This window comes from Rhipicephalus sanguineus, chromosome 9 (assembly GCF_013339695.2).
Source record: "Rhipicephalus sanguineus isolate Rsan-2018 chromosome 9, BIME_Rsan_1.4, whole genome shotgun sequence".
Taxonomy (NCBI): domain Eukaryota; kingdom Metazoa; phylum Arthropoda; class Arachnida; order Ixodida; family Ixodidae; genus Rhipicephalus; species Rhipicephalus sanguineus.
The window spans coordinates 121,588,533-121,602,424 of NC_051184.2; the positions used below are offsets into that span (position 1 = coordinate 121,588,533).

At 42.6% G+C, this 13,892-nt stretch overlaps 1 pseudogene; it reads right to left on the reverse strand.

The window, feature by feature from the left end:
- Positions 1–3,149: 3,149 nt before the first annotated feature.
- LOC125759974 (putative nuclease HARBI1) overlaps positions 3,150–13,892 on the reverse strand; it is a 19,493-nt pseudogene continuing 8,750 nt past the window's right edge.

Sequence of the window (13,892 nt, forward strand, 5' to 3'; positions counted from 1 at the left end):
ACATACTGAGATGTTTCTTCATGTACGTATGCATGAACCACAGCGATATTATGCATCCTTTTGTAATGTTAAAATAAACAAATTTTAGAAGGTAAGCAGTGAAGATCCACATTTATTGCAATATGTAAAAATACTCACAAATAATTATACACCACATTCTGTGAGATTTAGAAAGTGCCCATACACAATGAACCTTTATTCCCTAAAATTCGACAGTACAAGACAGACCCCTATATTGTTGGTGGTGTGTGCATATACGAACATTGGAAGGTTCTCTATAAGAGTTGTTAAAGTGCTCCAGTGCGCTGTTCAGTGTGCCTACTTTTCCTTTGAATAAGCCGAAAGCCCCAAAGAAAATAGAGAGTTGCGTGCGTTGGTGCAATATTGAACAAGAAACGCCACTCAAGGCAACCTTTCACAATCACTTTTCAGGGCCGCAGGCTATTTCCTGTCTGACAGATACTTTTAGCTGCTGTTGGCTAATGTAAACTAGGTATTCGTTATGGTCTGCTGGCTGTATGTACGTCGTTGTATTTACTTTCCATCTTTCAAGTGGTACTGCTGCATCAAGGGAATTAGCTTTGCAAGAAAAATGGTGTGCAGTAAATCGAATACTACTGTGACAGTCGAAATGGCCAATGAAAGTGTTTAACTTATGACGTGTTTTAATATAATGAAGGTACCCAATGCGTAACAAAGAGAGGTAAGAAACTAGGGTGAAAATGTTTTGAAATTCTCCAATTTCAGCTGTCCTCACAAAGAGAAATCTATTTTCCGAAACATCAGTCCTGCAACATTCCCTTTGTATTACATTGTGTGGTTTTGTATTGCACTGTCTGTCATTGCTTGCTGAAACCTACGAGTATATAAAGCGTATTTTCCCAAGCAGCGGCATAGCAAAAATAAATAGTTTCGATTGAACTGGCTTCTTTACCTAATGTGACTTGCATTGCATGCCCTTGAGATTCATACATTTCTATACTGCAGGCACCTATGAACCCACAGGGCTGTCCCTTCTGCTGCTGGGTAAGGCGCAATAACTCAAGACGTGGCACTCCATAAATGAAAAACATTTTCTGCATTTGTACAGGTCAGGCGACCAAGAAAGCCAGGGTGCCCCTGGTAAGCATACGGCAGCTGGAATCATTAGTTCCTTTTTAAACCACATGAGGTAGACCTAACAAGAGTTAACACAAAGGTTGCTTATTCGGATTGGCTACGTCTGTGCCCCTACCAGTAACTGCCAACACATACAAGAATAGTGAGTAGTAAACAACACATATGTACAGGTGTGTGCTGTCATGAGCAAAAGTTTGGGGAACAAATTTTGTCGACAAGCTATTTAATGCTTGAAGCATGGACATGCTTGGTGAAATGAAGCCATCTGCCTTAAGTGCCCATATCTCACTGTTCCGTGAAAGCAATGTACATTGTATTGAGATGTGCTAGAACTAATTTTTCGCGGTTGCGGTGTGCAAACATTTGCTCGCGACTTCACGAAGTAAAATGACACATCTTGTCTTCATGCGTACGTTTTATGCATCGGGTGAAAGTAATTTTTGCACAACAGCAAACATACTTGAGAAAGTGAACATGTACAGGAATGTCAAACTGAGAAAAAAATACATCAGAATTCTGTAAATTTTATGTGACCAAAGGAAAGCGAAAGTAACTGTTCACTTAATGAAACGACACAGATGTGCATCAGCGTTATTTTCAAATACTCTTGGATACTTGAAATGAATGCAGCATAAAGCCGACGCTTGGGCAAGTTGGTCTGGCAAGCTTGAAAATAATTTGCAGCACGTTAATTTCGAAACTACCGGACTCTTCTAGTTGAGACGCAGTTCTTAGATGGGCTCTTAAAGAACAAAAATGCACATAAGCTTAAACATAACTGTATAATATTTGAATGCAGTAAATTTACATTACCTTCAGATGAGAACGCCCTGACTGCTGCAATGCACTAAGTGATTTTCAAACTACCTTAAATACATTAGTGCAAGCTCTCTGCAACCACCCACTCAAAAGAACTTTTTTGAAAATCCTATTGTGTGGGAGGCTGCAAGGCTGTGTGTCACGCATGACCATGAGGCCACAAGGCTCTATGTTGTGCATGATCATTGTGTTAAAAAGCAATGTGGAATGTTCGAGTCTGACTAGGTGGATCCCACTGTAGTGAATGCCACTTCAACAACAATGTATTTAGCGACCGTAAAATGACACAAGACTTGTGTGCGACTGTAGATACAAGTTATGTCATTTCTAAATATAGGTCAGCCACATCAGAGCAGGAGCACTCTGCGGCGGCGGCAGCAACCACAGAACAACAGACGTGAGTAAACAAGTACTGCCGGTAAAAGTTCCCGACAGTAAAGTACAGAATGCAGCAATCTATCCTATGCAGTCCAGATAAAGCAAAGTGCGAGCAGTTGATCAATGCTAGACTGCTTAAAGATACATATATGGAGTGCATGAAAGCCATTTGTACAGGATGAAATTACTCGACTTTGATGCACTCGCGAGACTGCTACGGTTGAATGAGTCAAATTTCGTTAGCACTGTAAGCCCTATCGTGTAGCGCAGCAGACCGACCCTTCACTAACACACCAATTGAATAACATTAGTAGTTGTAATCTTGGAGATTACATTAACAAATTACTTCAGTGCTGATATAAATACGTGAAGACCGCTGCGGCGCTCCCAAAAGCGCTCCTGAAGGGAGTGTGCCAGTGCGCAAGTATGCACATGTGCCCAGTTCTTGCACTGCTGCCCTTTCTTTCGGTGGCCGAAAACTGTTGCGCACTGGCGCGTTCTGAATGCCCAAGATTATGCAATTTTTGCGGCACAATGTCTCACTGTCCTGAGGCACATATTGCTGCCGGGCACAATCACATTGGATCACACAATAAATAAGCAACATATGGTAGCATATATGTTCCCGTAGCAATAAGCACAAAAAAGCAAATATGGTTAAGCACATCAGTCTCGCACTGAAATAAAACATGAACTGAATGTTAAGTACACTTGCATGGAGCTACCATAGCTTATCAGAGTGCAGTCATAGCAGCGATCACCAAAATATCTCCTGAGCCTCACAACGTCCTAGAAGTCGCTTGCTTTGCATCTAAAGCACGCCATTATTCCACCTACTGGGTGACCCATGGTACAGATGCATTAAAGAGCACAAGTAGATGCACGGTAGAGTTGATTACCTGCACAGCTGCAAATAAGTCAGCAAAAGTGTGAGCAAAGCACTGCATATATGAGAAACTATTGACATTGCAAGGAAGCTTGCTCAGGTAAATGGTACATGAAAATACTTAAACAGTTGTACAGAGAGCTCCATTGTAATGGAATACAGGCAGGCAGCGGGATAACAATATACTACAGGAGATAAAGCAGAGAAAAGTGCACATAAGAAACAGTAAGGGTCGTATTTCACAGAGATAGGTGCTCCAGAGTTTACAGAAGTTAATTTATGCTGTGCGTGTGCTTCTTCAGCAACGAAGTAAAAAATGAAAAAAAATGGCCCACAGTGCTGGCTTCGCAGCTACTGGGTTGCAGCACCAAGCATGAAAGCAGTTTAGATTGCCGACCACGGCAGCTACTCTGTGAGCGGAAAATGCAAGGGTGCTGGGCACTTTGCTTTCAGTACGCAATAAATGAACACATTTTCATACTGAAGTGCAAGGAACTACAGCACAATATGCTGCTCAAAGCCTGAAGTGCGTGCACACCAGTAGCCGCGGTACAATTGAAAGTTTTCCAGTCATTGTGATGTACTTTTCAATCTGATTTGCGCACTGAAGAGCCCGGCACAGTCACTGGTAGTCCCTGTTCATCTGTCACCCTTGCTTGAGCCACAGAGCACATGATGATGACTGTCCGTTGTCATGTCGTTACTGGAACGTAGAAAAAGTACAAATGGTCATTACAGCAGTGGCGTTCACGAAGGTGCACAGGTGATGCAATTAGGTGCTAAGAACTTTTGCTCTTGTATTTTCAGAGGTGTCTGAAATGTTCGAGGAAGTCCTTACGACGCAAAGGAAGCTCCTGAGGGCTCAAAGGCGGACAGCGAGAGCCCTCGAAAGAATTCTTCAGTTAAAATTGTACAAATATAATGTACGTTTTGAGGGCAACGTGCTTGTGCCTAATTCTGAAGAGCAGAATTAAAACTTTGTTGAACTGAATGTGTGACTCTGTAAGAAGCTGACCAAAAATGAGTACACAATGCTAAAACAAATTGTGTATTTACACAAGTTTAATGTCTTGGCATGTGAGAATCTAATGTGGGTGAACCAACTATCTCTGTGTTTTTCTGTAATACGCTTCTACACTGTAATACACTGTAGAACACGTTTTGTCAATGCACGCCTTCATCTAAGCAGTTGCAAGCACCCATCTTTTATTTCTCAGCAACATCATAAACTTGAATACTGCAAGTAAAGTGCACACATACGACACAAAAAAGAAGCACACTGTTCTCTTGCAATAATACCCTCCAACGGCCTGCAATATGTGTACCAAAATATGTGTATTTGTCAGGTCTCTTCAGTGTACTTCTGGCCTCGCGACTACTCTGCCTTACCAGCGAAACAGCTGTAAGAATCAAGTTCCTAACGTATTCTTCAATCTTCAAAGCCTTGTCTTAGTGCAAAGCAATTCATGTTACGTATATGTAGCATAGCAAGCAGGGTTGCCAGGTTGAAAAGACAAACATGACCAGAAAATTGGAAAAAGAAGACAAAAGTTGCCACGCATAAGTGAAAACCACTTCCATATTTTTTTTTAAATTTAAATGACTGAATGCAAAAGCCTTTGGGAGAAATGTAAATGTGTACTGCATGGACACTTCAACTGCATTGAAGCATAAATTGAAGCCACTTTTGAAAACAATTTCTTCCGTGTTCACGAATCCAGTGTCTCAGTCCATACCGAAGACTAAGAAATGATACAAGCAGCTCGTCCGATATCGTAGAAGGATTGATTGGTGGGTGAGTTGGTACGACATTTTAAAGAGAGCATTAAAAATCCAGGAAACAAGAGGCAACGACGGCAACACAAGTGTACACTAACAGCTGTTAGTGAGCGCTTGTGTTATCCTACTTTTCCCTCATGTGTCCCGATTTTTCAGTGCTCACTTGAAATGTGAGATATCCGATGGCTAATGTCGATGAATGTGAAGCGCCCTAGATGCAAAGTGCTTTCGATTCCTGTCAACTTGAAATTGTGGTTTAAAGCCGCCTTCAGCAATGTCTGATCTGCAAAATGAGATCCCATGCAACTGTCTTCAGCGAGTCCCAACCAGGTATTCTAAGCATTGCGTGTGTGTGTGTGTGTGTGTGTGTGTGTGTGTGTGTGTGTGTGTGTGTGTGCGTGCGTGCGTGCGTGCGTGCGTGCGAGTTTGCTTGACTGGCAAGTTATAAACATGTAGTATTTTCATACTTCTGCTACGATCGACCATTAACCATTACGCTTGCTTAGGCCACTGCAACATCCCTTTTAATAATGTTTATTGCCTGAGTAATCAAAGAGCAGAATTCGATTTGTAGAGCTAGAAGCCCACTTTGACTGCCATGTTTTGGCGCCGTATACTCGAATACCAGCGGCTGCGACGTCACCAGATATTGATACTCTCGCTCTAACCTAGGGGTGAAAAAGTTGCCAACAAGGAGCGAAGTAGCTAAGAGCACTTTTCTGCCGCCAGTGGCCTAAAAAAGTAGCCCAATTTGCGCAATGTAGCCAGAGCTGGAAACCCTGATAGCAAGGCACATGCAAGAAGAACCTCTGGTGTTATCCCTTTGCTGCATACAAATATTGAAGCTGTGTACATGAGCTCTGAAATAAGGTACATACAGTACGGATTACTGCTGTAAGAAGTGCAATGTGGACCTGTTGAAATGGCATAGCCTCTATTTACAGACAAGCAACATGCACTGGCAGAGGGTATACCAATGTAGTGTACATTGTTATAAGATGCCTCCATGACCAACTGAAAGCTTCCTGATGAAATTCCAGGAGTTTGAACACTTGCTAAAGGGAACAAAATTGTGCAGGTGCCACACTCTTACATAACGTATTTCACTGGAGCCCACTGTGCTTGGGTAGTGCCAACAGACATTTCATGATTGAACATATTACATAATGTAGTGCAACGATACACATAGAAAATATCTGCCGTTTGGTGAAAATGTCACGAGCATAGGCGTGCGCACAGGGGGGGCAGGGGGGGCGGCCGCCCCCCCTAATATCCTAAGAAGGGGGGTGCAAAATCTGCCTTGTACATCGACTTACAAGGGGGGGGGGCGCTGCGATGAACCTTCGCCCCCCCTGATGGGGAACCCTGCGCACGCCTATGGTCACGAGCATGTGCTCAGATAATATTGTAACGAAGTGTCACTGCCAGGGGGAATCGAGAGAAGCGGAAGAGGAAGAGAACGACGACGCCGCTCCTGCGATCACCACGGTCTTTTTGTGCCTCGGTGCTCATTAAATGCCCCATAAACATCTCATGTGCACGTAACAATATTATTCACTCTTATTACTTATTTGAAGGCAACAAAACAGGAAAATTATCAGTTCATGATATTTCTCTTGATTATGTCTTAGATATATGCACTTTGTAAGAGATTTCGGCAGCCCGTGTGCATTACGTGTTAGATTTTTTCAACATGAGGACTTCAAACCCATTGTTTTTTACACCTTGGAAAGAATCAAAAGCTCATCTTGCAGTGGATGGTGCAATATTGTCTCGCTATATTACTCTAAGACCCTCTAGGCTCTGACGCCCCCCATATTGTGGAGATACTAATTACACATCTCTGTTCTATATAACCATTAAAGAATATAATAATAATAATAATATCTGGGGTTTAACATCCCAAAACCACGATATGATTATGAGAGACGCCGTAGTGGAGGGCTCCGGAAATTTCGACCACCTGGGGTTCTTTAAGTGCACCTAAATCTAAGTACACGGGCCTCAAACATTTTCGCCTCCATCGAAAATGCAGCCGCTGCGGCCGGCATTCGATCCCGCGACATTCGGGTCAGCAGTTGAACGCCATAACCACTAGACCACCGTGGCGGGGCACCAATAAAGGATAGGATGACGTGGTTTAACACAGCAAATGCCTGTAAGTCACCAATACAGTGCACGCTGTGCGAGGAAAGCTGAAAGGAAAAAAATGTCTAGTATGGTTTCTTTTCCTTATAGACTGCACGGCATGTACAAAGTGACCAGTCTGCATCGACAAGTGATCGACAAGTTTTTCGGGGGGGGGGGGGGGGGTCAATGATACTTTGTGTATGTTCGTGCCTGCGTTTGTATGTGTGTGTGTATACATACGCGAGTAAATTGAAAAAGGTCGGGTGGGGAGGGGAATTGGTTGAGTTACCCAACCCCCCCCCCTTGCCACGCCCCTGATCGCAAACTATTGTGACCAGTTAACTTTTGCCAGCTACACTAAAGCAATAACTGCGACTAGGAAGATGGAGACAACAACATGAACCGGTAAAATTGTGTTTATATATTGTGTATTAAAAGCAAAAGTTTAGCTGCCATACCGTCTGCACAGCCAATGAATGCATGGCCTCGATAACCTGGCGACGTACGGCAATCCCAGCTGCTGTGTCTTCTTGCAGGCGTGGTGGCTCAGGGTCATCCCCGCCCTCGTCGAAAATAGGGTCATCTAGGGAACAACGATAACTATGTGTATATATAAAGAAGCAGCATGAAAAAGCGACACAATTCCATGTGGCAAGACATTTCGCAAATGTAAACTGGACACGAAAAAAGCTCTAAATGTGAGCTGATAACAGCTTATGCAGCAAAACAGCAATTGCAATGAGTGTACAACAATTCACTGCTAGTAGCAAGTTTCAAGCACAGAAGAAAATGTGCTAATTATGGGCATTCTTTGGCGCAACTCAACTGAAACGTTAATTCACAGGCATGTTTATAACAGCATTTATGGTGCGAGCAAGTGGCTAGACTTCACATATGAAATGTGAAAATGCTGCCTCATGAACTATGATAAGGTTTGGCGAATAGAGGTGGTTATGCACCAGCAACCCTTACAGCCATATTTCTCACAGCATCTGCACAGGTGCAGCGAAATTACCGAACGCTGAATCACCTAGTTGCCACTATTAGCCATAAAAACTATTTTCATGTACGCTTCAACACACCGTGGCATTGTCGAGTGCCAATTGTACTTAGATATTGAGAGGTTGAGAAATTCCGAGTGCATGAAAATTAGCATTCGTTATACCCACAGCTATTTTTGCAAAGTGAAGCCACATTCTTTACCGATTCAAAACTAGCCAAAACATATCCCACTTGAGCTAAGGGCAGTAAAAGTAGATGCAAGTACTCACGCTCGTGAGAACTGCTACGACGTTCTCATTTAACCAACTAAATACAACAGAAGTTTGGTGGAAATATAAATAGGCGCATCAGGAATCTGTCAAAACAAAAATTCCTGAAATTGAAGCATAAATTGGTTACGTAAGCATGTTTTTCGTGCATGCTGACGAGGCTTCTTGTGCTGTTGCAGAAATGACACACTCTTCACGCGTCTTGCGCGACCTTTTTTAAAACGGCTACCAGTAACAGCCTTGTGGCTACAATAAAAATGAGTGCTCTCAAAATCGCAGTTGCTGGAATATAAGCATGAATTATAGCCACTATCACAATAGTTTATGACACACTGACAAAGTCCCAGCAAGTTAATGCTATACCCAAACCACAGTCAATACCTACACCTCAGAAAGAGTACAAAAAGTTCGTCAGCTATCCGATCTGCAATGCTGAAGCGTACAGAGGGTGGATCTGGAGCGCTTTCAATTGTCCTGTTAACTTCGAATTAGTCTGAAGTCATGTTCCTCAATAGGCTGCTCTGCAAAGTGAGGCTCCATGCAGCAGTTTTCCCCTATTCCTGCCACGTATCCAAAAGCATGTTATTGCGCATAATGCAACTGTCGAACTAAATTTCGGAAGCAGGAAACACGCCTTGGCTGCCATGCTTTGACACATCAGCAGCTCTGAGGGCAAAAGGTACTGATAATTTCATCCCCATCAAGTGAACATGAAAGTAGCCAAGGCACTTTTCTACCACCACCTGCCCGAAAAAGAAGCCAAACTGGTGCACAGTAGTCAAACCTGGCAGCCCTGATCCGCGGAACACTAGACACCACAAGATAGTTTGCGGTCCATAAGCACCATGTTTCTTGGCCTTCGTAAATGAAAGTATGTGAACATTTGTAAACGGCCTAAATTAATGCCATAGGGGAAACTAATGCAGTACAAAAACTGCAACAGTAAAAACATTTAATTCTTTCTCTATTCATAAAAATTCGGCAGATCCCCCGCCTTGTGGGAATCGGTTTCATGCAAAGCAGGCAGTCAGTAGTTCTATGCTGCATTTTTGGACTATCGACGTGTTTTTGTAAATGGAGGAGTTGTGTGCACAACGTGGGCTTACCAAGCACACCGACTACACTGACGTTTAATTAGTAACTTATGGTCTGACGTAGTATCAGCGCTCACATTAGAGCACAGACATTTGTGTTATCAAAACAGAGCGCATGCGATGGCGCGATGACGTGAATTTGATACATAACTTTCGTTAGCATATTCCTCCGTGGTCTGTAACGCTTCAATATAGCTTGTCGAATCAGGAATACAAATGTAATTTTTATTGGACTGCTATAAAAGCGGAGCCAACACTGGAACCACAATTGATGTCGACCCGACATGACCCATGGATCATAGCAGTACATATGTAGTGTTTATTGCTTTGTTATAAAATTAGATACACATCACTGCAATCAAAATTCACGTTGCACCGACCTTGCACTTGCATAGGGTCTTTTTTCAATGCAGTTTTTGGACCTGGCGTGGCTCTGTGGCAGCATACCTGACTGCCACGCAGAATACTTGGGTTCGATGCCTGCTGGGATCCTAATTTTTAATTTTTATTATTTGCATTCTTCGGGGTGAACGCTGCCCGTGTCGGTTTTTTTATGCTATAGCATTTAAATGACCGATGTATGTGCTTGCTATTCTGGGTAGAAATAAACTTTCAATCACCTATGGCGCATATCCATAAACCACGGGCCGTGGTATATGGGTAGTGCCACCGTGTCCAGAGGAACAGGGTTTGACGATGTACCTGACAGGATTTTCGCGTTATTCATGTCATGACAGACAGTCATATTCGTCAAACTTCTATACCCTCCCATGCCAATTTTGGTCTACAGCAAGTTAAGGAAGCGAGCACGAGAGCACCCAGACGTAGGCGGCTGGCTGGCTGGCTGGATCGATCGATCGATCGATCGATCGATAGATAGATAGATAGATAGATAGATAGATAGATAGATAGATAGATAGATAGATAGATAGATAGATAGATAGATAGATAGATAGACAGATAGATAGATAGATAGATAGATAGATAGATAGATAGATAGATAGATAGATAGATAGATAGATAGATAGATAGATAGATAGATAGATAGATAGATAGAAACGTTCAAAGTGCCCAGGGTTCGCTAAACACTACAACTACGGCAACTCAGAATGTGGCCAAAGGGTGTGCGAAATATTGATCAGTGACGTCTGCTATACACATACAACTTATACTGTTATACAACTTATACCTGAATGCCCAGTGACAATTAACTGCTGCCCCCCACCTCAAGCATGCATGTTCTGAAATACAATAGCAGTTCAGAAAATAAATGTTCATTTTCTTGCGTGCCCCCATATATAAAGAGGCAAATGAGTTTAGACACCGCAGCATGCATTGTTTTCTTTCAATTGCAAAGCGAGGAAGCAATGATCTGTAAACATTATAATGGCAAATAATAATAACATCACATGACATTTGTTAACGAATGCGATTGCTGCATGGATGCTGACTTTGCCAAATCAAAACCATGACCGTTAAGTAAAATACACACAGCCTAGCGGAAGTTTTCTCTCGCTACCCAGACCTAGGCACACTCATGTGGACATTCTGGTTTCCTCACAAAAGTTTACTTGTGCAACGTTGAACAAAGCGAAGCTGAATAAGGAGTGTACTTTGCGATAGAGCACACAACTGTTTTGAAAGGACTGCTAGTTACACAATTTGCATAGGTGAAAATGACTGAAGACTGTCAAGCTTGTACTTCATAACTGGTACATGTTTTTTGTGAAGGGAAACCTTCCGTATCATTTATTAACCAATTTATGAATATCATACTTCAAACTAATCCTGAATCTCATGCCTGAAAAGACAAGCACATCTTTTGTGCCCACTTTAATAATGCCTTTACTAATCTGAAGCAACATTCACAGACGACGTCACTGCAGTATTTGTCAGCATGGACTAAGCATGCTTACACCATTTTTGCTACCAAAGCCTAATGAACTTTAAAATGAACGCCGCATCACAAAAGCTCTCACGCAGAAAAATGCTATCACAGCAAAGAAATTGTGTAGTGCAAAGTGGTGCGCTTGAGTTTGCCAAACAAATCGCAATGCTTTAACTGGAAACTGTATATGAAAAGTAAAATGCTTATAGAAAGCTGTTCATGTGAACATAGGTGACTGTCACATCTGCTAATCTCCCTATTTTATAAATCTGTGAAATTCAATAATAATATTATTATTTGGGTTTTTACACCCCAAAAGAGCGATACGATTATGGGAGACACCATAGTGCAGTGCTACGGAAATTTCAACCATCTGGTGTTCTTTCAGGTGCACTAACATCGCATTGTACACGGGCCTCTACCATATTGCTCCCCCCGAAATGTGACTGCCGCGGCCAGGAAAATCTGTGAAGTTCACTCACACCTGAAGCGACAATGATGAAGCCACAAGTCTAAAGAAAGTTGCATGAGAAAGCGACAATACATGAAAATACTGTTCCAGTGTTAAGCGTTTTATCTACTACACTGTCCCCGTTGCAACATTCCATTCCTGTACAGCGCGACCTTTTCTCTTCATACCTTCACTACTGTGGTACGCTACAAAAGCTCACATGTTTTTATCAGTACAGCTATGTACCAATTTCTAAGCCGTAATTTACAGAAACTGGCAAATCATGTGCAGCAGTTTGAGCAAGTTCGATGTTTTCCTAAAGAATCAATTTGTGAGGTGGGAGCTGACCGAGCTAATGATGAACTTTTCATTATGAGGAATAAATTATCTGATGTGGATAGCTTAAAAGCTTGAACAACATCACTTTCCTGAGCTTCAAGGCAGTTGCTAATTGCTAGTGCATTTGATGGTCATCAATATTTCTCCTAACGAAGTACTCTTTTGCTTAACACATTAATAAGGCTACTACAGGAGCAACAAACACTCACCATCAGTAGCGTCAAGGCCAATGCCATGCCGGACACACATGTGGTGCAGCACCGCACATGCCACCTCCATTTTGGCGCACATTGATACCTATACTGTAGAACACCCCCGGATTGGTGCAGGCACCTGAAGCGTCCCTTGAGAATTCCAAAGGTCCGCTCAATGACCTGCCTCGTCCGGGTATGGGCTGCGTTATAGCGTTCCTCCGCTGGGCCAGCCGCAGACCTTAGAGGGGTGAGCAGCCATGGCTCTAAGGCATACCCAGAGTCACCTTAACAGAGGAACAAGTGTGTATTCATGTCACATGTGATGGGTTGAAATAAGCGTACTGCTAAGGACATCGCATATAGCATGAAAACATGTATGTGCGGAAATAACAAGGCATAACGTTCGAAAAATTCTGGTCTGGCAGGCAAATTGCCCTACTACTGCATTTGAGAGGCGTCATGTTCAAACTGATGCTCTGTGTCCCTGCTAGTTGCAAACAGCAGTATATAATATATATATATATATTATATATATAATTATAATATCTATATATATTATATATATATATATATCTATATGTAAACACACAGCCGAACTCCTTATAAGAGAATTGATGTAACAGACAATTGGGTATAAGAGACATCAGTGTGCCTACATTAAAATAGGGATTGAGAAGAAAATGTAAACGTGATACCCTGGTTATAAGAGGCAACTCATATAAAACGAGAATTGCTTCCCCGTGCATCTTTTATAAAGGGGTTCAACTGGTGTGTGCGTGTCGGCTCTCTCTCTCTCTATATATATATATAATATATAAATATAACAATACAGAGAGACACACCAGTTCGCAGTAGTTACTCATAATGACAGTACAATTGACACCACTGTGTGCGAAGAATACAATCAGCCACTATTAAAAAAAAGCAGTCTGAAAGCGTGCACATGAGCTGCTGTTAGCTTTCTCATCTATATCTTTAAAAGAACTTACCTAGCAACCAGCCGTCAGGCAATTCCCCTCTTTCGAAGCACCTCCGCAGGTCGCAGTTGGCCCAAAAAAGCTGTCGTGAGTGCTGCCGGGCCACCTTGACGTCAGCTGTGTGATGGCACCTTCAGCATTGTAGATAGCCTGTACATGAGTGAGGCATTTCCTGTTCTGACACACGTGTTCCTGGTCCTTAGGAGGCTTGATTGCACATGGTGCCATCTATGCATTCCAGGACCTTGGGGAACTGTGCGATCTGCGAAAGGCTAAAAAGAAGAGATATAAACAGCTATTGAAAGTGCTGTTAAGACATATTAGGCAGCAACGTAATCCTACCGTTCTGTTAAGCCCATCAAGTGTGCTTACGCACCATGAAAACACTGAAGCAGGCACGTAGGCAGGATTTTTTTTCAGGGGGGGGGGCAAGGCCTAATTGTTCGAAATAAAGTCTTTCCATGGCAAAAAAGAGAAAAGAAGTTGCCCTGGATAATGGAAGGCTGGACAAAGTTCGGGGGGTGGGGGGTGAGGGCCGGGCCCTCCTGGCACCCCTCTTGCCTACGT